This window comes from Myxocyprinus asiaticus, chromosome 2, assembly GCF_019703515.2.
Source record: "Myxocyprinus asiaticus isolate MX2 ecotype Aquarium Trade chromosome 2, UBuf_Myxa_2, whole genome shotgun sequence".
Classification (NCBI taxonomy): Eukaryota; Metazoa; Chordata; class Actinopteri; order Cypriniformes; family Catostomidae; genus Myxocyprinus; species Myxocyprinus asiaticus.
In genome coordinates, this window is record NC_059345.1 from 11200734 (window position 1) to 11225767 (window position 25034).

At 40.1% G+C, this 25034-nt stretch overlaps 1 protein-coding gene across 2 annotated transcripts in view; it reads right to left on the minus strand.

Annotated features, from left to right (window-relative positions):
* LOC127415626 (zinc finger homeobox protein 3-like) overlaps positions 1–25034 on the minus strand; it is a 204358-nt gene that overhangs the window by 87524 nt on the left and 91800 nt on the right. The gene's annotated exons all lie outside the window — the stretch shown is intronic.

Genomic DNA, 25034 nt, shown 5'->3' on the forward strand with positions numbered 1-25034 from the left:
TGGGGTTTTTAACAAACGGAATACCTTACGGCATGTACAAATGAATGAATCAATTACCAATCAGGACTCTGTTGTTTAACAAAAAAGTGAACGTCTTTCATCAACACTACATTGGTCTCTGGACTTTAGCATGAGCGTACGCATCTCAGTGCAAACAGGACAGAGGAGGGACTTTAACGTCTCTAGTGAGGTAGATGAGAGATGCATGTCAGCCTCAACAGGAAGAGCTAAAGCAGGGACAAACAGCAAAGGAAACTATATTGATCCTTTTCAATCAAGAGCAGTCTTTCGTCTCTGAAAAGGAAACTCCAAACATCTGCCTGTTTCATTCATGGGACACAAAATATTGATCACCAGTGAGTCAAATCTTGCTCCAAAGAGAGTGGGATACAACAAACTATACTATAATTGACAGGTTTTTAAGGTATACAGGGTTGGAAAATTTAGCGTGTTAATTGTTTTGCAATTATTAGTTGACTGTTTAATGCAATTGATGCGGTATTTGTTTAGTTTTTTTCACTTCAATAATGTTTTTACCCACTTCCTGAGGCTATAATTTGCATATTTACATTTCCAAGAGGTACATGCTCGACTTGACTGCACATCCTAGCACAGAAACTGATTGTGAGGAGCATTGCACGCTTTATTAATTGCAATGCATGTCCCAGCATAATAAACACAGGAACGGACTTCACCCACAAGTGGTGAGCCAAGTGTGGGAGAGATATGGGCAAACTGTCATATCTGTCATCTGAACCGGTGTCAAAAGCAAAACCACATGAGAGACCCAGCGTGTGCGTGAAAGAGACTGAACAGCAGCCAGCGAAAATAATAGTTTCGACATTTTAAACTTCAGCAAATTAAACTTAAGCATTCAAATTGTTTTATGTCTAGATGTATAGTGTCTAATAATGCATTGTTAATGTACACTCAAGCTTATCTTGCCAATAAAGTTTGATATAAACTCAATCTGCCCATATGATCCTATTAAAAAGTTTTAAACTGGTAAATGTGTCTAGTTAACCATCTGCAAAAAAAAAAAAAAAAAAAAAGTTTACCATACATATTTAAATAAAAATAAATGATGACCAACCAATTTCTTGCAATTTATATGTGACAAAGTGTAAAGTTAATATATTTATGATTATATTTTGTGTAATCATAAATATATATTCATTAAAACAGCCACAACATTAAAAACACCTGCCTAATATTGTGTAGGTCCCCATCGTGCCGTCAAAACAGCGCCAACCCACATCTCAGAATAACATTCTGAGATGATATTCTTCTCACCACAATTGTACAGTTCGGTTATCTGAGTTACCGTAGACTTTGTCAGTTGGAACCAGTCTGGCCATTCTCTGTTGACCTCTCTAGATCAGCAGTTACAGAAATACTCAAACCAGCCCATCTGGCATCAACAATCATCTGTGCGATTATCTAATTAGCCAATCGTGTGGCAGCAGTGCAGTGCATAAAATCATGTAAATACGGGTCAGGAGCTTCATTTAACGTTCACATCAACCATCAGAATGGGGAAAAAAAGTTTATCTCAGTGATTTGGCCGTGGCATGATTGTTGGTGCCAGATGGGCTGGTTTGAGTATTTCTGTAACTGATTTTCACACACAGCAGTCTCTAGAATTTATTTAGAATGGTGCCAAAAACAAAAAAACTTACAGTGAGCAGCAGTTCTGTGGACAGAAATGCCTTGTTGATGAGAGAGGTCAACAGAGAATGGCCAGACTGGTTCGAACTACGGTCTACGGTCTACAGTAACTCAGATAACTGCTCTGTACAATTGTGGTGAGAAGAATAGCATCTCAGAATGCTGCTCTGAGATGCGGGTTGGCGCTGTTTTGGCAGCACGAGGGGGACCTACACAATATTAGGCAGGTGGTTTAATGTTGTGGCTGATTGGTGTATAAAAGTAAATATTTTGCAGATAGTATTTTAATAATTTCCTTCAACTTAGTACAATGACAAAGTCAATCATTTAATTTCGCAAACAAAATGTATTTATAATAATCACTCTTTTCTCTCATACTACTAATGGGTCATTATACGTGAAAACATATAGCTGCTTTTAAGGAGCAAATTTAAGGGTCCTTGGCATTAAAAACTCCTGCTATAAATAAAGAAGACTTTGATAATGCGATCAAACAGCAGTAAATTTCCTTGGTCTGATTACCTTGTATTTGTTGTTTACCTTGCTTGTTTCATGAGTCTTTAAAAAACTGCGCCACGAAAGAGATGATGCAAATCTGTAAAAATATCCATCCACTTTTTGCCTGGCAAAACATGCATTTTCTCTCTTGTGGAGAAGCTCTTAATCTCCTGCACAGACCACCCCCAAACCCTGACAAAGGTCGGGGAAAACAAATTGATTCATTAAGACGCGGCTGAGTTGGCTTTGCCCTGCAGCACAGAGACGAGATGCGTTTCCATCGGCTTCGGATGCACAAAGCCCGAGTAACATTAGATTTTTAACCCAATTAAGGCCATCAGGTGTTGACAACAGTGAGAGAGGGGGAAAAAAATATTATGTTCCCTGAAATGTTCTCCTTCTCTGGTAATACTTAATTTTCGGGTAATATCGTAACATTGCTATAACAGTTTTTTTTTTTTTTTTCAAAAGCAATTGTGGTGCTGGTATCATATGTCACCCTGGTATACCTAAGATGTGCATTAGGGCCACTGACTTCCAGGAATGGGATTTTGCTTTTCGTGTGTGCCCCTCAGCTCCATGTAATGGAGTTATTAGGTGATCGTAAAAAGCTCTGCCTTCTCATGTGCTCTCTCTCCCTCTTCTTCTCTCCCTCTCCTGTTTGAAGTGGGGGTATGATGTCATTGAGTAGGTGCTGCTGGATGTTTTGGGCTGTGAGCTGTGGTTCTCCACCTCACCCTCCCTAACACATGTGGCAATATCAGTGCTCAGGTACACTGATGTTTCACAGATTTGCTTTTTTGAAACACTGAATCAATCTGGTTAGTGCTACAAGATCGAATTGTTTTTGTCTTTTGTTGCAAGAGGGTAAGAATATACTAAATGAAATGCACATCTTCTGCCATCTTCTGTGAAAATAAGTGCAACAAAAAAAAATACACCTGAAATAAACTTCAAAGATCTTTTCCGGAGCCTAAAAAAATGTGGGGAGTTTTACAGCGCCCATAAAAGGGTCAAAATTTACACGGGCGAACCTTATTTGGTTGGGCCCAGAAAAGAGCGATATCACTTCAAACCTGAGCTGCTTTGCACAAACTGAAGCCTTTTATCACATACTTGATGCTGAAGACGTCAGCCATACACTGTATAACGGTTCAGTGATTGTATCAGATAGTAATACCACTGCACTTTGATACACAGTGGTCGCAAAAAGTATTTGGACACTCAGGCCACAAATGAAAATGTGTGGATGTCACTGCATTGCATTACAAAATATCAAAAGCAAGTGGCATTTATTTTAAAGGAAGATAGCAAACACACTTTAATAAAAACATTTAAAATAAGTTTGTTGGGTTTCAAATAAAAAACAATAGATATATTGCTCAAAACCAAGACAAAAGTATTCGGACACTTTGTGGTTGTCAAACGTTAGTGAAACACTTATGGTTACTCTGCAAGGACACCTGTGTCAACTTGAGGGGAACGGACTTCATACATCCTCTAAAAATCACCTTGACCCAAGTTACTTAAGTCATTGCAAAAATAGCGCCGAAAACTAAATCTAGTTCTGAGAAATGCTCTAGAATAATTTATTTATAAATAACACTTTTTCGAACACAATAATATTTTGCCATTTTACATGTAATTTAACTGTCAAAAGCTTATTGGGGCCACTGTTTACCATGGTACTGTACGATTACCATACTCTAAGTACTTTAAAGAATATAATGGTATGAACATTAGGGCAATGTTCAAAAAACATGTTATTGCCAACGTGCTGTTTTGTAAGGGTATCAAGCTACTGAATTGAGTGCCTGATGCTAAGTTGAAGGGCTCAAGACTCTCCAAATCACTTACTATAAGAGATGTTATTTATGAATCTCCATATAGCGGAGATACATATATTGCTCTCCAGATCTGACACATATGGGTGTAAAATCCCAGAGGGCTATCCAACATGACACAAGAGAGTCCAACAAGTCCATTAGACATGTCCATGGAGCAGTCCTCACTTTGTCTCTCATATATGCACTAACAGACATACCCACACAATTCCATCTGAAACCATCCACACGAGGGACCCTTGAGATGCTGTCTACACCCAATCTCCCAACCAAGACTAAACACATACACATACTGCACATCCGTGCACACACACCTCTGGGTCTGAACGTGAAACACAATAACACATGAGAGCGTGATTGTGTGCGGCGTATCTGTTTTCTATGATCCTGAGATGAAGCTCCATGCTAATAAATCACCTTCAACTGAAGTGCAGGAATTCAGCGGCTTAATGAAAAAGTCATGTTCGCTGGGCAGGGAGGGACCAGCCTGGGTGCTGTTGAGAAGTCTCCCCTCCGCAGGGGCCCCCGAGCAGCCGTATTCAGGCCCCTGGAGCCAGAGAAGGCCACAGAGTCAGCATGGCTTACATTACTACTCAAAATCCATTTAATTGGCTAGAAGTTAATGGCAGACATACAAGAAAGCACATGAGCTGTGGGGAAGCACAGTGGAGTGAAACCTGAGTGGGCCAAAGTGTCTGTGTGCATGTATGTGGGCAGCAAGTGTGGCCCATCTTTACAGGATAGAAGTTTTGATTCCTTTCTCTCCCTCACACCAGTGTTATTATGGTTTATGAAAACTAAAAAGAAAACTAAAAAACATTTTGCAACTCAATTAAAAATGAAACTGGTAAAACTTTACATAACATTAGTTATGCTACATTTGTTAACATGAACTAACACTGAACAATAATTTTAAAGCCCTTAATAAACTCTTTTTCAGGACATTGTATTTGAAAGATAATTTTGTAAAAATCCAAATAACTTTACAGATCTTTATTGTAAAGGGTTTAAACAATGTTTTCCATACTTGTTCAATGAACCATTAACAATTAATGAACATGCACCAGTGGAACGGTCGTTAAGACACTAACAGCTTACAGACGGTAGGCAATTAAGGTCACAGTTATAAAAACTTAGGACACTAAAGAGACCTTTCTACTGACTACACCTACAAACACCTAAACACCTAAAGATAGATGCCCAGGGTCCCTGCTCATCTACGTGAACGTGCCTTAGGCATGCTGCATGGAGGCATGAGGACTGCAGATGTGGCCAAGGCAATAAATTGCAATGTCCGTACTGTGAGACGCCTAAAACAGCGATACAGGGAGACAGAAAGGACAGCTGATCATCCTCGCAGTGGCAGACAACATGTAACAACACCTGCACAGGATCGGTACATCCGAATATCACACTGCGGGACAAGTACAGGATGGCAACAACAACTGCCTGAGTTACAGTGCTCAGACTGTCCGCAGTAGCCTGAGAGAGGCTGGACTGAGGGCTTGTAGGCCTCTAGACAGCCATGGGAAATTAAAAATTTTTACCCAAAAATTTTAATTATATCAATGAATGCATTCACTTCAGCGGCCCTAAAACTAAACCATACTAAAACTAAATAATACAAAAAAAAAAAAAAAGAAATATACAATAAATAAATAAATGTATTAAAAAAAATACGAACTAGGGCTGACAATCGATTAAAAATTTTAATCAAATGAATTACATAATATGCTGATTAATTAATCACAATTAATCATGTTTATAAATATTTGCTGAGAAATTCAATATAAAATTATTAAATAATTATAGTAATAATAAAATAATTATAAATATATATTTTAAATATAATAATTTAGATCATTAAAATGTATTACATTATTGCGGCAGGCAAGCATTGATAAAACAATTTTAAAAAGTGGCTTTAAGAATGCACTCATCTTGTGACATTGCTAGTATCAAGCAAGCCTGAGTGTGGTTTGTTGTCTGTACAGCCGCACATTTCCGATGCAGCTGAAGTTTCGTTTACTGCCCCCTGCTGAAAACAGGTGGTACTTCAAGCTTGAATTGTTCAGAAGGTAGGAATATTCCTTAAGGTCTAACGACATGATTAATTGCATTAAATTTTTTTTATTTTATTTTTTTTAAATTAATAGCACTGAATTAATGCATTAAATCGACAGCCCTAATAAAACTACAAAAATAAATAGAACAATTAATTTACAAAATAAAACTAATTAAATAATAAAGTCAGTGAAAACTAATGAAATCTAGCTAAATTAAAAGCACAAGTAAAAAATACTGATCTAAAAACTAATTTAAAAATCTTACACACAACGACCCAAGTGGAGGATGAATCAGTCTTCTGACTTACTCACGTAGGTGAGGAAAAAGCAAAGGGTTGTCCACCTCATCCACCCTGCTGCAACTCAACAAGCTTCTCTATCTGTTTTGTGCCCATTGTGCACAGCTATCACTTCCAACACCTACCTGCTCCTGTGCATGATCTATAGAAGCATCCACTTATGTGGGCTGAATAAACACACACCTTTCACTCCCATCGCCACTTCAACTACTAGAGAGCCGAATATATATGGCAGGCCAATTGCACTCAACCAAATGTGAAAACCTCGAATTTAAATTCCCAGGCCCACAGATAAGCCGTGGAAGCTTTAAGGATGGAAACATACTCTAAATAAATAAATATATATATATATGCGCTATGGTCTGCATAAGCTCGTTTTAAACATTGTTACACGATTCGCAAATTTAAACAATGCCAGTGCATGTTGCATTCTCAGCATTGCCGCAAGTGGCGCTATAACAGCTATTCGTATAAACGGTTGTTCTATGGTCAGTTTTCTCTTTCAGATCTACTACGGTCACGGTGGAGCAAGTGTTGGAAGACAATCTTGCTGAGCAAATTAATTTAAGCTACCCGAATAACAATACATCTGGTTTCATGGTACACACATTTGAAGGTAGACTCAATCGTTCCTTGTTTCCGAAACAAAAACACAAGAATGTAAGTTACGTACAACCTTACCACTCACTTGCAAAGTGTAGGCCAATCATTCGCAGGCATTTGTCTACTTGCATAGAGTATGTTTCTATCTCAAAGTCACAGACATGTGAGTGGTGTGAGCACCGCTACACACAGACAAAATGCCCTTTTTTCTCCAACCCCTATTTCTACTATTAAATTTGCCAGTGCTCTTAATACAAAATTAATGCATTAAAACAGATGACTATCCAGTGGCTAAATAGCTATCAATTTCTCCCAGAGCTGACGAATTCCCACTGTGAGCAAGCCAGAGAGTGTCTAAATGTATATTGCTTTGTAATTATCCCAATGATTCTCGCCACTTAGTGGCGAGGCCTGGTGAAATCCACTCAAACACACACACATAGTCTAATCCTAATACCAGAGACAGGAAAATGACAGGTCTGGTGCTGAAACTCAAGCAGAGCATTCCAAGTCACAATACTAAAAATCACTGGCCGTACACTTCAAGTAACAGCCACATTACATATCCATTGATATCATGATGCCATAGGGTCAACATGGTGCCTTTAGGGCAGCATGCTAGACTAGCTTCAGCCATATGTCATCCTGATGGATACCATCAAGTGCTCTGACACTTTTGCAACTGGCCCAATGATGTCATTGGTTAAATAATAGCCAATGAGATCACTGCTCTGCATCCTGAGAGGAGACAAAGGGATTTGCCTAATGGGCAGAAAAGCCCAAGCAGATCCAAGACTGGAAGCCTTTGACTGCACCCTTTGTCATATCTCTGTTTTTGTGTGTCTCTGTGTTTGGGTGGGTACATCTACTTTCGGGACATAACTGTGTGTGTAGCATATATATATATATATTATATAGAAGATGAACTGATCTCCAAAAGGCATAAAATTAAAGATGAAATATTCTTTTCAACATTTTAAGCAATATTAGTGTATTATTTTTATTTTGTACAATTTTAGTGTGAAAAAAGGGAAAGGAGCACCATGCAAAAGTTTGAGCACCCCAAGAGATTTGAGCTCTCAGATAACTTTTACCAAGGTCTCAGACCTTAATTAGCTTGTTAGGGCTATGGCTTGTTCACAATCATCATCTGGAAAGGCCAGGTGATGCAAATTTCAAAGCTTTATACATACTCTGACTCCTCAAATCTTGTCCCAACAATCAGCAGCCACGGGCTCCTCTAAGCAGCTGAAAATTAAATTAACTGATGCCCACAAAGCAGATGGCTATAAGAAGATAGCAAAGCGTTTTCAGGTAGCCGTTTCCTCAGTTCATAATGTAATTAAGAAATGGCAGTTAACAGGAATGGTGGAGTTCAAGTTGAGGTCTGGAAGGCCAAGAAAACTTTCAGAGAGAACTCCTCGTAGGATTGCTAGAAAGGCAAATAAAAACCCCTGTTTGACTGCAAAAGACCTTAAGGAAGATTTAGCAGACCCTGGAGTAGTGGTGCACTGTTCTACTGTGCAGCGACACCTACACAATTATGACCTTCATGGAAGAGTCATGAGAAGAAAACCTTTCCTGCGTCCTCACCACAACTTTCAGCGTCAGAAGTTTGCAAATGAACATCTAAACAAGCCTGATGCATTTTGGAAACAAGTCCTGCGGACTGATGAAGTAAAAATCTAACTTTTTGGCCGCAATGAGTTAAGGTATGTTTGGAGAAAAAAGGGTGCAGAATTTCATGAAAAGAACACCTCTTCAACTGTTAAGCACTGGGGTGGATCGATCATGCTTTGGGCTTGTCTGGATGCCAGTGGCACAGGGAACATTTCACTGGTAGAGCAAAGAATGGATTAAATTAAATACCAGCAAATTCTGGAAGCAAACATCACACCATCTGTAAAAAAGCTGAAGATGAAAAGAGGATTGTTTCTACAACAGTATAATGATCCTAAACACACCTCAAAATCCACAATGGACTACCTCAAGAGGCGCAAGCTGAAGGTTTTGCCATGGCCCTCACAGTCCCCCGACCTAAACATCATCGAAAATCTGTGGATAGACCTCAAAAGAGAAGTGCATGCAAGACGGCCCAAGAGTCTCACAGAACTAGAAGCCTTTTGCAAGGAAGAATGGGCGAAAATCCCCCAAACAAAAATTGAAAGACACTTAGCTGGCTACAAAAAGCTTTTACATGCTGTGATACTTGCCAGGGGGTGTTACTAAGTACTGACCATGCAGGGTGCCCAAACTTTTGCTTCGGGCCCTTTTCCTTTTTTGTTATTTTGAAACTGTAAAAGATGAATATAAAAAAGTAAAATTGCTTAAAATATTAAAGAAATGTGTCATCTTTAAGCCTTTTGGAAATCAGGCCATCTTTTGCTCGCTTAGCTATTCACAGCAACAGAAATTTTGATCAGGGGTGCCCAAACTTTTGCATGAAACTGTATATATGAGTGTTTTATTAGTTAATAAGCTGCAGTACAGTAAAAGAGAAATGAGTGAAGGAGGTAAAACAGAGGACAAACATTCACTCATTTCTTTTTCTTCATCTTGTTTCTCACTTTGCTACAGTAGTGGATGGAATAGCAGAACCGCGACCACAGAAGCTGCACTGGATGCCAAGTTCAACGGCTGGTTCAAATTAGCCACTGCAAGCGACGACATGCCCAGACGATGTGCAGTGGCTGGAGAGAGAGCACGTACCCACCCCTTAACTGCATACCTACCACTTCCTGCACCTCTTTCACTCTCCCTCTCTATGCGTCTTTAAGATAACTCTGGAATAAGCTATTCTATCACTTCCCAGTAGAAAATTGTATTGCTCAGATGTTGCTCTTTCATAGCTCAAGTTAATAACTGGAGTTTTTAGATATCAACTATCAACCTTGTAATAGAAATAAAAAAGTATAAAGCCATAAAAATTAATGTGGATAGCATAGCTCAGATCATTTGGTTTTAGAAGAATTTGATGAGAGATGTCCAATTGAAATATCTGATTTACATTGGTATCATGGTAAATCTGAGCCCAGTTTGTGACATTGTTGAGATCTCTTCTGAAACTCTAGAAACGATGTGGAAAATTAGAGTCTTTTCCCAGGAGAAAAATCTGAGAAGCAGGAGACTTAAGCGAAGTCTCCATTCAATGTCAATTTGATCTAATTTCTGTCTAGGATAAACAACTGAGACACTAAAAAGAGATCTCATTTGTGATTTTTATTTTCCAGGAGTTCCCTACCAAGTCATGACAGCCATTGTGTGAAATGGAGACTCAAACAAGTTTGGTCAAATGCTTGTGCTATCTTTGATTCAGATCTCTGTCATAAAGATGGTTTGGGATGGATTACTGTATTATGTGCTTTGAAAAAAGGAACGAGAGTGAAAAAGAGAGCAAAGAGCCCTACAAACAATCCACCCCAGCAGCTTATACCACTCCAGTGCACTTTAACACTAAAAAAAGCAATAATTATTGAATTCCTTTGGAATAAATAAGCAGCTAGAAAGTAAACAATAGGAACATAATTGTAGAAAGAAGGCAATCAATGCCTGCAGTCATTTGGCTTGTTGATTATGCGTATGCTCGTTTGTGTACGTTTCTTTGTGTGTTCAAGTAAAAGCTTTAGCAGTTAGAGGGAGGGTGTAGTGACAAGCAGTTAAATAATACCCTCTCGCATACTCTGGCGCAAAACAAGCATGGGGTAATCCTTCCTCCAGTAATGCCCCTGTGCTCCTAAACAATGGTTCTCAATCAGATGATCAATGTGTCCACATAATTCATTGGACAAATCAGTCTGGGTAAGCAAAGGAGAGAGAAGGAAAGGAGAACAGGAACTCAGGATGGAGGACATCAATACCCAGTCTTCTGCCAAAGCCCACCAAGGCCTTACCAGGCCCTGTGGCTTCACCTTGCTACAGTACCACTTCTCCTAAGATATATTTGAATAAGAATAGGCATAAAATTAAAATGCTCCATTGTGCACCCCAAAAATGAAAAGTCTGTCATCATTTACCCCTTTAACAAAAGATAAACTCACAACAAGCCAAGCCTCCTCTTCAAGTAAGTGACTCATAGATCAAGCAGGAAATTGTGTTTAATCCAGGGTTTGGTAAAAGAAAGAGGGTTGAAAAACTTTATTAAATTGCTAGACGTCGCCTTCCACCATGAAGAGCTAATTAACAGCTTAGCCTTCTGTTGTTTTTATGAATACAGGCCCTGGAGCGCCAAGCTGCATCCAGCCCCCGTAGTACAATAACTCTGCCTGCAGGAGGCGACAGCTGTGTGCAGCTATGGGGGTGACGCAAACAGCTGTTCCAACTGTCCCTAGACATCTGCGGCAGCATGGTGCCATCTGGAAGTTTGGAAGGGGAGTTTGGGACCTGCACGGATCCTCCTACCCCCTGCATTCTCTAGCATGCTTCCAATAACTACCCCTTCATTTTGGTATGAGACAGTGTTGCTAATTATTGGTACGAGACAGTAAAATGCTGTGTATGTCTCAGGGCGTGCAGACAGGAGACAGACACGATCAATCGAGAGACATTCAGATGTACTTAGAGCGTTCAATGATGCCTTATTCTTTATATTAGCTGAAAACACATGACTTGTTCTGATGATCTAACGAGAACATGGATGGGTTTGTGAGAAAATGAAAATTGAACCTACAATTCTACTATAGTGCTAGCTCTATTTCTCAAAGTCAGCTACTTAAAACACACTGCGTTTCAGCTGGAGATGTACAGGTCATGTTGCTAACTGTACAACTACAGTATCAAAGGACATATGACATATAGTAACTGTAAACAAAGTGTTCCTCATAGCCCTTTTCCACCGGCATGGTTTGGGTGCGGGTTCCTAGCCCAGTGCGAATTCTCAAACTGTTTCGCGCATTTCCACTGCAGAAAAGGCCGTTACGTGGCCAAAACTGGTTTGACACCGACCCCAAAAGCTTGCTGGTCTCTACGCAGGAATCGATTACGTCAGGGGACGGAGGGCGGGATAATGTTTCGTCACCATGGTAAAGTTTTCCCAGTCTGCAGCAAGGAGTACTTCATTCTATAACAACAATAAAAAACCCACAAAATTATCAGACATCAAAAGCGTTCAGGTAACATGATAAAACGAGTGCTCTACTTGCGATATGATATTTACGAAAATCCGAGATAAACTAGAAAGTTCGCAAAGGAAAAAAAAAATACTCTACAAGAATGAAAATACAGCACTAAATGATGCAAGCTGCCTTCAATCGGACAACTGACCAAATCATAAACAAATTAAAAACACTTAAGGGAGTACAGGGACCATCTGCTACACCAATGTTAATAATGATTTCACTGTAACAGTTTACAGAACTTAGCAAGTTAAGCCATAGTTCACACAATATAATGTACATTACCTGTCTTCTTTAGCATAGATCTTGTTGAGCAATGTAATAACGATGGATTGCATTAATCTGTATGTTTAAACATGTCCTCAAAAACAAGAGTAAAAGCTGTATACAAACACACTGTGACGCGCCATGTTTTTTTATGTACGAGGTAGTCACGTGAAACTACCATGTAGACAGTAACCCGTTACGTCACCGTTCGGCTCTCAAGTTAGTGGAAAAGCGTGGCCGGAAGTTTGCCCCAGAAGTGAACCAGCAAGCACAGGCTAAGCACGAGGACCGTCACAATTTCAGTGGAAATTGGTTGCCACACTGGCAGAACCCTCAGGTGATACCCCAAGCACCCTTTCAATTCTCTGAGAAACTTTTGCTTAGTTCCAAGAACTCTTAAGAACTTTAAGGACTGTCAATGGTTCCTTCAGTAACCCCATCATAAAATAAAGGCTTTGAGGCACTTGAAATATATTTTGAAGTTCCTTGAGGCCACACATGGGATATTTAAGGCTCCTTTAAAGGGTTCCTGGATGATCTCCACAAGGTTCCACCAGTGTAGCAGCTGACGAACCCCAAATGATGCCTTGAGTGTAGCTACTGTAACAATAACTGTGCAGTAAGAAAATGGGTGAAAGTGAAGAACAGGTTTATTTGGTTGGAAGGGGTTGACACCAGTCTGTAGATGTAAAAATGGGCACAAGAGTTGTAAAAGGAATTTACTAATTGCACTTTTGATTATATTTATATTACTGCACACAATCAAATTCAGCAGGATTGGCTAAATCCAATTAATCTTTAAGAGTAAACATCAAATTCAACCTCCAAGAAACGCACTTCAAGGTACCCTTTCCGTAATGGGAAAGGTGTCAGACAGTACATAGAGTCAATCTTTTAAAGTATGGAAGATCTCTTGAAGTTCTGAATCAGCAAAAGATCATCACCATGTCTACTAGTGTCCAACAAATGGACCACAAAACCCATAACTTAATGGGTTATTGCGAACACCCCAGAAATTCCTCATACTCAAATAGTCACATGCAACAGAAAGGAAAAGGCCCTACAGTATTAGCTCCTCAGGTTTGTATTATCTAGCTTTCACTTCCAGTGTTCCTTGTTAGTCTGTGTGAATATTTCATTAGCACATAATTGGTTGATGCTCCAGGCTAGGCGATAAGGCGGTAAGAATGCTCCCCTCTTCCATGTTCTTCTTCTCTAAAATTCACAAAGGACAGTCTGGAGTCAGGAGCATGGTGAGTTTAAACTGGTCTCCGATGAGGAAATGTTTGAGTTGCCAGGCTCTAACCCCATCTCATCTGCCCGGCTTCACCTTCACTCACAGGATGGCCATAATGGGGCCTGAAATTGGCACTGTGCCAGAGTAAATATTTAAGCTCAGCTTAAAGGGCCTGGGTTTTATTAGCTGTGTTGGGCCTACAATGGCGCAACAGGCCCTAAGAGTGCTCCCCTTCTTAACATGCAAATGAAAGAGCGGGGGCGGGGTGAGGGTGGTTACTTTGGGAAGCTTATTTGCATAGCACATAAGCATCCTGAGTGTTTGAGGGCGATGTAGTGCTAACGCAAACTTTGAGCACCTATCCATTTACTAGTGGCTCTCTCTCCGTTTCTAAAGATACACTCTGCTATTTGCCTTAACTCAATTGCTTTGACTTCCACTAACTTTGAGTGCATTAAGCACTTCAAATATATACATTGCAGATTTTACACTAGAATATTGAGCTGTAATGTACTAGTCACTTTAATAATACTAATTGACAAGTTAATTTGCTGATGTAATCTAAACAAGCAGTGCCTCTATATTGTGAGAAACAAAATGCAGTATATTGTGTGGTCTCCATCTGGCCTCCATAAAAGTTCAAGTTTCAACTAAAAATCCACTATACATAGCTATATTGCCCGGCATATGCAAAACATAGTAACTACACATTATCAAAATTGAGTTATGACCGAAATCAGGTCTTTTAGATTATGATCTGTCGAGTGACAGAAGGGTTTTGCTCAACTTCAGAGAAAATAGAGTGAAAATTGCAGTAGCTACAAAATTCACACTAAAATTAAGCAAGATTGAAACCATTTTCTCAGTTTCAGTGTTGGAGTATGTACAGCGATCAGCCACTACATTAAAACCACCTGCCTAATATTGTGTAGGCCCCTCTCGTGCCACCAAAATAGCAAAAATAGCATTCTGAGATGATATTCTTCTCACCACAATTGTACAGAGCGGTTATCTGAGTTACCGTAGACTTTGTCAGTTCGAACAAGTCTGGCCATTCTCTGTTGACCTCTCATATCAACAAGGCGTTTCTGTCAACAGAACTGCCCCTCACTGGATGTTTTTTGTTTTTGGCACCATTGAGTAAATTCTAGAGACTGTTGTGCATGAATATCCCAGGAGATCAGCAGTTACAGAAATACTCAAACCAGCCCATCTGACACCAACAATCATCCATGCGATTATCTAATCAGCCAATCGTGTGGCAGCAGTACATAAAATCATTCAGATACGGGTCAGGAGCTTCAGTTAATTTTCACATCAATTAATTGCCAAAAACAAAAAACATCTAGTGAGCGGCAGTTCTGTGGATGGCAGTTCTGTTTTCCCCTCCCCTTTTCTCCCCAATTTGGAATGTCCAATTCCCAATGTGCTCTAAGTCCTCGTGGTGGCGTTGTGACTCGCCTCAATCCGGGTGGCGGAGGACGAATCTCAGTTGCCTCCGTGTCTGAGACCGTCAATCTGCACATCTTAACACGTGGCTTGTTGAGTGCGTTACCGCGGAGACATAGCGCATGTGGAGGCTTCACGCTATTCTCCGCGGCATCCATGCACAACTCGCCACGCGCCCCACTGAGAGCGCGAACCACATTATAGCGACCACGAGGAGGTTACCCCATGTGACTCTACCCTCCCTAGCAACCGGGCCAATTTGGTTGCTTAGGAGACCTGGCTGGAGTCACTCAGCACGCCCTGGATTTGAACTCGTGACTCCAGGGGTGGTAGTCAGCGTCTTTACTCGCTGAGCTATCCAGGCCCCCTGGAAAATGTCTTGTTGATGAGAGAGGTCAACAAAGAATGGCCAGACTGGTTCGAACTGACAAAGTCAGTTCGGTACTAGCTGTATATGGTTGAAATGACAATAAAAGCCACTTTTATCACACAGATAACCGCTCCGTACAATTGTGGTGAGAAGAATATAATCTCAGAAAACTATTCTGAGATGCGGATTGGCACTGTTTTGGCGGGAAGAGGGGGGCCTACACAATATTAGGCAGGTGGTTTTATTATTGTGGCTGATCGGTGTATACAACTACATTAAAGGAACAGTTCACCCAAAAATGAAAATTCTCTAAGCATTTACTCACCCTCATGCCATCCCAGATGTTTATAACATTCTTTCTTCTGCAGAACACAAAGACTTTTAAAAGAATATCTTAGCTGTAGGTCCACATCCAAGTTAATGGTGACCAAAACTTTGAAGCTCCAAAAAGCACATAAATGCAACATAAAAGTAATCCATAAACACCAGTGGTTTAATCCATGTCTTCTGAAGTGATCCAATCGGTTTTGGGTGACAACAGACCAAAATATAACTCCTTTTTCACTATAAATCTTGACATCAGCAGTCTCCTTGGCGATCATGATTTCAAGCTCGATTACATTTTCCTGCGCATGCGTCAAGCAATATAAAGTGTAATCAAGCTTGAAATCATGAGCATGCCTACAGACTGCAATGGCAAGATTTACAGTGAAAAAGGAGTTATATTTTGGTCTGTGGTCACCCAATATCGATTAGATCACTTAAAAAGACATGGATTATGCTGTCTTTGTGTTTTTTGAAGCTTCAAAGTTTTGGCCACCATTCACTTGCATTGTATGGACCTACAGAGTGCAGATATTCTTCCAGAAATCTTTGTTTGTTTTCTGCAGAAGAAAGTCATACACTTCTTGGATGGCATGAGGGTGAGTAAATGATGAGACAATCTTCAATTTTGGGTGAACTAAGTATGCAACATTAAAAAAGTAAACTACGACAGTATACTCAATTCATAGAGAAATTGGACTAAGATAAAATTATACAAATCAAATACAAAAGGACTAATATTAAATACCCTTAATTCACAAAACACAGTTATGACCTTTTCAATGTTTACATTTTGTTCTGGTTTTAAATATAAAGTACAGCAAATATAATTTCTCCGCAGGTTTACAGAAATCTATGATTTTTGTACTACTGGGATGCATTTTTTGTAAAAAAAAAAAAAAAAAAAAAAACACTCCCCTGAAGCCGTGTATGTTTTGCCCTTCAGCAAGATATGAATTTGAAACAAGCTCTTTTTAAGCCCTGGCCTCCAGCCTATGCCCAGAGAAACCTGAGCACTTGTGCTGAAAAGTGGGGCTCTTTGGGAGAGGCTCACCAGTCCATCCCATAATCAGCCCCTTCTCTTCAAGTACAATACACATGGGCACTGAAAACATATTGAGCTTTATGGGATCCATCATCTGCTCCAGCTCATTAGGCAGTAAAGAAAAGAATACAACTTCACTTTCCATAAAAAAGAAACAAAGTGCTCATTGATCAGAGTGATCAATAGTGGATCGATTACTAAGCCCTCATCATTTCAAACCCTGCATAATTATAGTGGAGATATAGTCATCATAAGTAAAATCAAAAAAAGTTGCAGAGCTAATTGGAGGCAACTCCATTGTTTGAGTGTTGCTGGGCTAAAAAATGCTGTACAGGGTCCACTGAAGGACTTCTGTGAGTGTGTCCCAAAATAACTCACACCATCAGTCCCTGTGTCATTGTGGAGGTTGCAGCGATGGCTGCCCATTTGAAGGCATTTAATTCCAGGCACTGGAACTGCATTAGCACAGACAAGCTTTGCATCCCTCTTAATGTAAATTGCACGTTAGTTATAGGATTGTATTAAGCCACCAAAGGGACGACTTGTGACTTTAATGTGTTAAATGTGGAAGAGTGCCCTCCTTATGCTATTTACCGCAAGCTGACCTACCCCAAGTTTAGGTAATTGCAAAAATACGAGGCTCTTTTCCACTGAAGTGTCTAAGGAAGAGAAGATGTCCTTAAAGGGATAGTTGCAATCATTCTCCTCACCCTTTTCCTTTTCTCTAGGGTACGCAAAAGGAGACGTTAGGCAGAATTTTAGTCTCAGTCACCCTTTACTTTCATTGTATGGAAAAAGATGTAAAGAAAGAGAATGGTGACTGAGGCTGTCCTTCTGATTTACATTTTTTGTTCCACAAAATGAAGAAAGTTATGAGTTTGAAACTGGGTCAGAAATTAACCAGGACTTGGGGCAGAAATGGCACTGAAAGTTACAAAAATGCACCAGATACTTAAAATGTGGAAGACAAAAAATTTCTTAGTAGTAAAATCCTCTTTATCTGTAATCTTACATTTGATATATTTAATATGCTTTTCTCACCCTGTCTAGTTCAGGGTTTAGACACCATAGTCACTGTTTTAATTAAGTTATCCAATTTAAGTATTTGATATAAACATATACATCTAAAGTGACAACACTGTGTTCCATATGTTAGAAAACTGATGCTTTCTTAAAAGGTAAAATTCAAATTTCAATTTCAAAAATCAAGTTCAGTGGGCAAATATCACCCCTTAATAAAAAAATAAAAAAAGTTAATTTCTGGCTCTGGTTTGGAACAATGAGGGTGAGTGAATGACTGAATTTAAATTTTTAGGTGAACGGTTTTAGGGCACGGTTCCTTTAAAAGGTAGTGAGTGCTAAAACGTGCATAACAGGGCCTGAGTGTTCCTCTAGCAGAGAAGCTTCACTCCTCCTCAGCTCCAGTTTCTATGTCACTTTATTTTGCGCTGCATACACAATGAGTGGCTGGAGGCACAAGCTTGGCGATGGTGCTACGAGAGAAGTGTATACAGTTTCTAAACCGGCTCGGTGTCTCTCACTCTCGCTTTCTTCCTCCACTGTATTCTCCACCTAAGCGCCGGGAGCGCCATGCTTGTAAAAGTAACCACAGCCCTTTAAGAGGCTCATGTATTTACAAACGAAGGTATGTCGAAATCAAAGGTATTACCACATGACATAACACATCAAGCAGCCAGCGGATAGAGAATTTATTGGGCGGATTCGAACATGGGTGGTGTGCCCAGGAACTATGCCACTGTTTGATCATGTACAGCCACAAGCAAGTACAACTCACTCACCTATGACAGGTCCCGAGTTCACTGGTTCACTGCCGCCACCCCCAACTATAGGCTACAGGTGCAGAAAGCTATTGTTTTCCACTTCCTGTTGTCGCACGCTGCCTTTTTCTTTTCCAAACAAATCACACCGTAAGCCTGTCTTTTGCAGTTACGTAAGCCCAGTTCTCACTCCTCATGCCTTTCCTCTTGTGAAGCACAGCAGTTAAATCCGTTGTGCTCTGTCCTGGTTGAATCTAAAGTATCTTTCTCGCTTGCTCTCTCATTTTTTTCTCCCTCCCCCTCTTTCCCTCTGTTGCCGTTCTGCCTAATCTCACCTCAAGTTTTTATTTCATTCTGCAGAGGACTTAAAATACATGATAAATGGTGCATGATATTTTAAAGTCTTATCTCTTATCTGTTCTTACAAGGGCATAATAGGGTAGTTAATCCTGAAGATCTCCCTCAAATTGATTAATCAGCACATACGGACAATCAAATAAATGATTAATATTCCCCAGGCCTGCAGTTGGACAGTTACCCCCAAAGCATCAGTAATAATTCAGTAACCCTTCCCAGACCAAAGCTGCATCTGCCTGCTCAACGGCTGCTCTCTGATGGATTGGGCGATCTTTGAAGTTGGTGCATCACAAACTCTTCAGGGCTCTATGCGTGGTTCTACCTGTAGATTAGAGCACAATGGCTGGCTAAGCCAGAGAGATGCTGCAGCCTTGGACTAATGAAGCTGAATGCAGACTAAAAAAGTAATTCACTAATGTTTGCACCATAACGCCCAAAAGATTCTAATTTCTATAAGGCTTTTGGCAAAAATAGGTTTTTCGAAACCTGTTCTTCAAGGTTGGAGCTAATTTGTCAAAATGTTGTGGTGAAAGCAAACATGTGCGATGAATGATGAGTATTGTTATTGTATTCAAGACAGCACCACAGCTGGGGAGAATAAAGAAAATTCTTAAATATGATTACTTAAGAGATAGTTCAATCAAAATTTAAATTTTCATTGTACGCTCACCCTCATGTTGTTCCAAACCTGTATGACTTTTTTTCTTCTGTGGAACACAAAAGATGATGTCAGGCCAAATGATGGATTCAGTCACCATTCTCTTTCATTGCATCTTTTTTCCCCATACAATGAAAGTGAATGGTGGCTGAGACTGTCATTCTGCCTAACATCTCCTTTTGCATTCCATACAGGTTTGGAACAACATAAGGATGAAATCATAAAAAAAAAAAAAAAAAAAAAAAAAGCATGACTGAGGTGAAATGTCCATTAAGTGGCGCTAAAAAAAAGTTAAATTTTCTCCCAAACAGATTAGGTTTTTAAGGGTAATGATCTATCACATTTTATTTAAAAAATAAACGAAAAGGGATGTGCACCAGTAATCGACTAATCGAGTACTCCTTCCACACCAGCCAGTAGACTATTAAAAACACTACTCGAATATCGCAAATTTATTTTCACTTGCGCATTTGCCTGCCGTGTGCAAGGCTGAATTATCCTGTACTTTCCCTCTGAATCTCTTACCAAATCTCGCAGTTATAATTAAGGGCACTGGGCGGTGCTGTGGAAGTGTGTCATCATGGTGTTAGATGAGAGGAGGAGACATGATAGCCTCTGTGTACTTTCAAGCAAAACCAAGTGTGGCAATACTTGTAATATTTTGATTCTTATTGAATTCTTATTGAATGATGATTGGTATTCACTTTGTGTTGGAGTCATGCAGACCAATGGACAAGAACTAGTTTTTATGGTGGAAAGGAAATGTGAAGCGGTACAAGAAACTCGGAAGCTTATCAGACACAGGCAAAGCACATTTTATAAAAAGCGTGGTCGGCAGGACTTGTACTCCAATGCTCCAATTGAGCTACCGCGCAATTTGATTGCATTTATCAAAATTTATAAATATTAATTTATAAATATAAGCTTATAAATGTAGTTGGTAATGTAATGCTGCACTATAGTAAAAAAAAATGTGTCACAAGATAGCATTATGTGAGGAACAGGGCGAAAAGTGTTAATGCAATGTTAATCCACCTTTATATTCATGATTTGTGTGAAAGGAAATAAAAGTAACTGTTTTAGCACCTCTAGTGTTCATTTCAGCAGTAAAATGCAGCGATACATACCACAAGCCATGTAAAAAGTAATTTTGTAATAATGTAGGTATAGTAACATGGTCCTATGAGACCAGCTTAATGACCAAATTTTAATTTGTGGCTGAACGATCCTTTTAAAAAATTTTGAACCTTACGCAAGGGGGTTGTGTACATAGTCATTCAACATGCCGTCTGTATCAGTACAGCAGTACAGCTGTATCAGTATAGCAGTAGCTTTCCCTGCGCTCGCACCCGGGGCACACCCTGTCCTAGTGATGGATTCCCTGTTTATTCAGCTATTTTTAGGACAAAAGGTGGAGATCTCCATGGAGAATGCTTCTTTTTCTCTACCATTACGGAGTTCGCTAACCCTCCCACAGGGGTCAACAAACAGCCGTCCTCCCGCATCTGCCAGCCTGGGCTCTTATTAATGTGAGTGTGGCCAAGGCCTTGACACCCTACCCTCTTGTCCACCACCCTAGGACAGCAGTATGTGCGCGTCAATGCAACCATCTGTTTGTGTGCCCCTACTTTACCATGTGGACTAGTATTAGCATGTCCCACGCCTGTACTGACCCATAACCACCCACCCCCACCTTGGCCTTTGTGTAGGTTGCCTGACTGGCTAGAGAAGCCTGTGCAGCTGTCTGCTGTCCTCTTCTAGGACAAGCAGTCTCTGGTCTCCACACTCCTGCTTCCGACCGTAGCTTTACATAACATCACAGTGCATACTCCGAGAACCACCTGCATTCTGCCACTCAACCGGAGTTGCACAACAGGCCATTGCAGATTCATTAGCACAAAGACACAGTATTAAACTAATCCATGTGTCTCTATTTGCTATGACTGGAGCCCCGTACAGCCTCAACAGGGGCACTATTAGCCTTTCAGTGGAATAGGGCCACTCTGAAACCCTGCCAACACATCGGTTGATGTATGGCCTTGAGCTCTAATAGGTATACACGTGGTGTGCAGGGCAGTGTTGCGAGAAGCCAGGCTTTTCTATAACAGTTATAGTTAACTTTGATCTTGTCTTAGCATGTTTATAAATCAGCCATGCAAATATTTATGAGCTGGACGAAAGAAAATGGCTGGTCTGGTTTATGTCGCTGGTCTTGTATTCATTTCTGCTGCCCCATCCTGCTTCCCAACAAACAGGGAAATGTTTCCTTCAGCTTTGGCTAGCTTTATGTAAAGGTTAGGAACAAACGTTAAAATAACAGTAATGAAAAAGGTGTTAATGTGCAAATTTCCCTTACATTTCTACTTCTACTTGATGTAACCCTTAAAAATGACTTTCGTTGCTGTAGCCTAATGTTGTCAGATAAATGTAGTTATTTTAAATAAGATTTTTTATTGTATTAAGATTTTTTGACCAGTTAATTTAGATGTTACCACCAGCAGCTCATTCATTTTTTTACTGTGATTTACTTCCATTGTAAATGTCTTACTGTAACCCAAATTCTTCTTTTTTTTTTTTTTTTATGTCAAAATAATTTTTGTGGTAATCAACATTATGCCACAAATTGTCTTGATTGAATATAACTGATTCTAAATTAACCTGTAACATTCCTTTAGGAACATACATTTGTTAGATGTTTCGATGAGGACACCACAACAGTGGGGTAAGACAGCACAGGCCATAGACCACATCTATCATGACTGTGTTGTCCAGCTTTATTGGCAGGTCATGGAGTGCAGGTCAAAGGCACTTAAGCCAGGAACCATTTCACATGAAACCTAAATAAGGTCAGAAGGTGGGTCAGGTTTTGCAAACCTCTCCGGCTCATTGTGGGTTTTGTGGAGGTATATTCTAAGTCTCACCTAGTAAAGCTCGATAAATAACAGGAATCTGTGCTCGATAAGTATTGCCTTTTTGCTTGCTCCCTGCACACCTCTGTTTTCGCCTGCAGTGCACACAATGGGACAGCCTGGATCTGGCAGATGCACAAGCTGTAATTGCTCCCCCCAGTCCTGACCTCTGCCCTTGATCACCCTCTGATATACAGCATCTATATTAAGTGGGGAAGTAGGTAAATATTCTCCTAATGACCGTCCTTCCTAACATCACCGCTGGAAAAAAAAAAAAAAAAAAGGCCTATTTTTCATTTGCCCTCCGCCAACTCTATTAGTTTATCCATTTTATCTGATGTTGGGATCCAGAAACGCAAAGACCAGTGTGATAGGGAGAACCGGCCAGCTGTGGTCTGCACGGTCTTGATTAGACACAGAATTGTGCGTATCATATGTCTGGTTCCATTAAAAATTAGTAGCTTGGTTGTGCTGTAATTAAAATTGCTTTGAAGACTCAAGTTTGAATGAAGCAGCTATGATTGGAGAGAGTAAAATTATGCTCTTCAAGCATGTTTAGCTAACATATCAATAGTTTACTAAAAAGACGACATTTAATGTAAAGGGATAGTTCACCCAAAAAAAAAAAAAAAAAAAAAAAAAAAAACTCTGCACACTTACCCAAAACATCCCTAGAGTTACAATGCTTTGATTTAATTAAGACAACCAAAATTTTGACCAATCATAAGCTACTCCACATTAATCCCCAAGCCAACGAGCAATGCGTGTGTGTTCTGGAGTGTTTGAGAGTGCGAGAGTATAACGGGGGCAGTGGTGATGGTAGTTGTGGATAGGCTTGTCGATCGATGCCGTGATTGGCAGTTAATGGCTTTTACCGTTCTGCCTTCATAACCGCACTCTGATGGATGTTGGCTCTGATCAGAGATGGCAGATGGTGTTTGATTTTTGTATATAAAGCCCTGACCTTTTGAAGATGGCTTCATCATGTTTTTTTTCGCCCCCCCCCCAATTTGGCATGCCTTTTCCCAATACGCTCTAGGTCCTCGTGGTGGCGTAGTGACTCGCCTCAATCCAGGTGGCGGAGGACGAATCTCAGTTGCCTCCGCGTCCGAGACCGTCAATCCATCTTATCACGTGACTTGTTGAGCGCGGAGACCTAGCACTTGTGGAGGCCCACGCTATTCTCTGCGGCATCCATGCACAACTCACCATGTGCCCCACCGAGAGCGAGAACCACATTATAGTGACCACGAAGGGGTTAACCCAATGTGACTCTACCCACCCTCGCAACCGGGCCAACTGGTTGCTTAGGAAGCCTGACTGGAGTCACTCAGCATGCCCTGGATTCGAACTTGCAACTCCAGGTGTGGTAGTCAGCGTTTTTACTTGCTGAGCTACCCAGGCCCCCTTGGCTTCATCATGTTTAATCATTTAAAAGTTAAGTTAAATACTGGACATTCCTCTCCACCCATGCACAGAGGCAAAGCTTTAGCATCTGAGCAGACCGACTTCTTTTCAGAAGGAAAGATGGTTGATTAAAAATGTTCACATTTTATATAGCCTACTTCAAGTTTCTGTAAGTTGCATTCCATAGCAGAACAAAATACTGAGCACAGGATACCACATCTACTCAACTCAGTACTTTAAAGGCCTGTTCATCAGACTGTCCTTCAATGAACCTAGCAAAAATGGCTAGAAATGGACCCAATTTTGTGCTAGGTGTTCTAAAAATGTGAAAGCCAGTCAAATAATGTCTAGTGAGATATGAAATAATTCAGCTAGCACCACATACTCCTTGCCTACCCTATTATTCACTTGATAGACCATAAACTACAGTGATCTCATCATTTGAAAGTTCAAAGATTCCTCAAGTTATAAAAAAGAAATGAAAGAATTCATCAGAAACAGTAGATTGACAGAGGACAAGCTACATTTCTGACTAAAGAAAAAACTGATAAAATTGGAAAAGGTGGGTCTCCTATTCATAATGTCTCTAAGGTGATGGCCATTAAAACATATAGGGATGTGGGTAAAAAGAACCATTTTTAAAAGGGGTGGGGGTCACTCTAGAGCTAGGCAATTTGTAACTCTGAATGAAATGCTCTAATGGAAAAAAATAAAAAAATAAAAAATAGCGATCTACTTAGACTAAACACCTAACAAAAGCTCAGTTTTGTGTGTGTGTGTGTACATTGGGACCCACTAGTACAAGCCAATGACGAATTAACACAAACACACACACACATACACACACACACACACACACACACACACGTTACTCCCTTTGCAACATCAACAAATATTTAATAAAGCCTGCTTCATATAACTCATTAATATGGCACTCCCTCTCTTCTCTCTGTGCTTAAATTAATATAACAATAATTTGAATAGTCATTTGCATACCGAGATCTCGTAATCTTCTCTAGTGGCAAAAATACCATGTCTCACTGAGACATCGTTTATTCAGTAGCAAAGACAGGCTTTCTGGTCCAAATTAGCAGAACAAGACCATTCCAACTTAACGAGTATAAATTAAGGAAATACCTCCGCA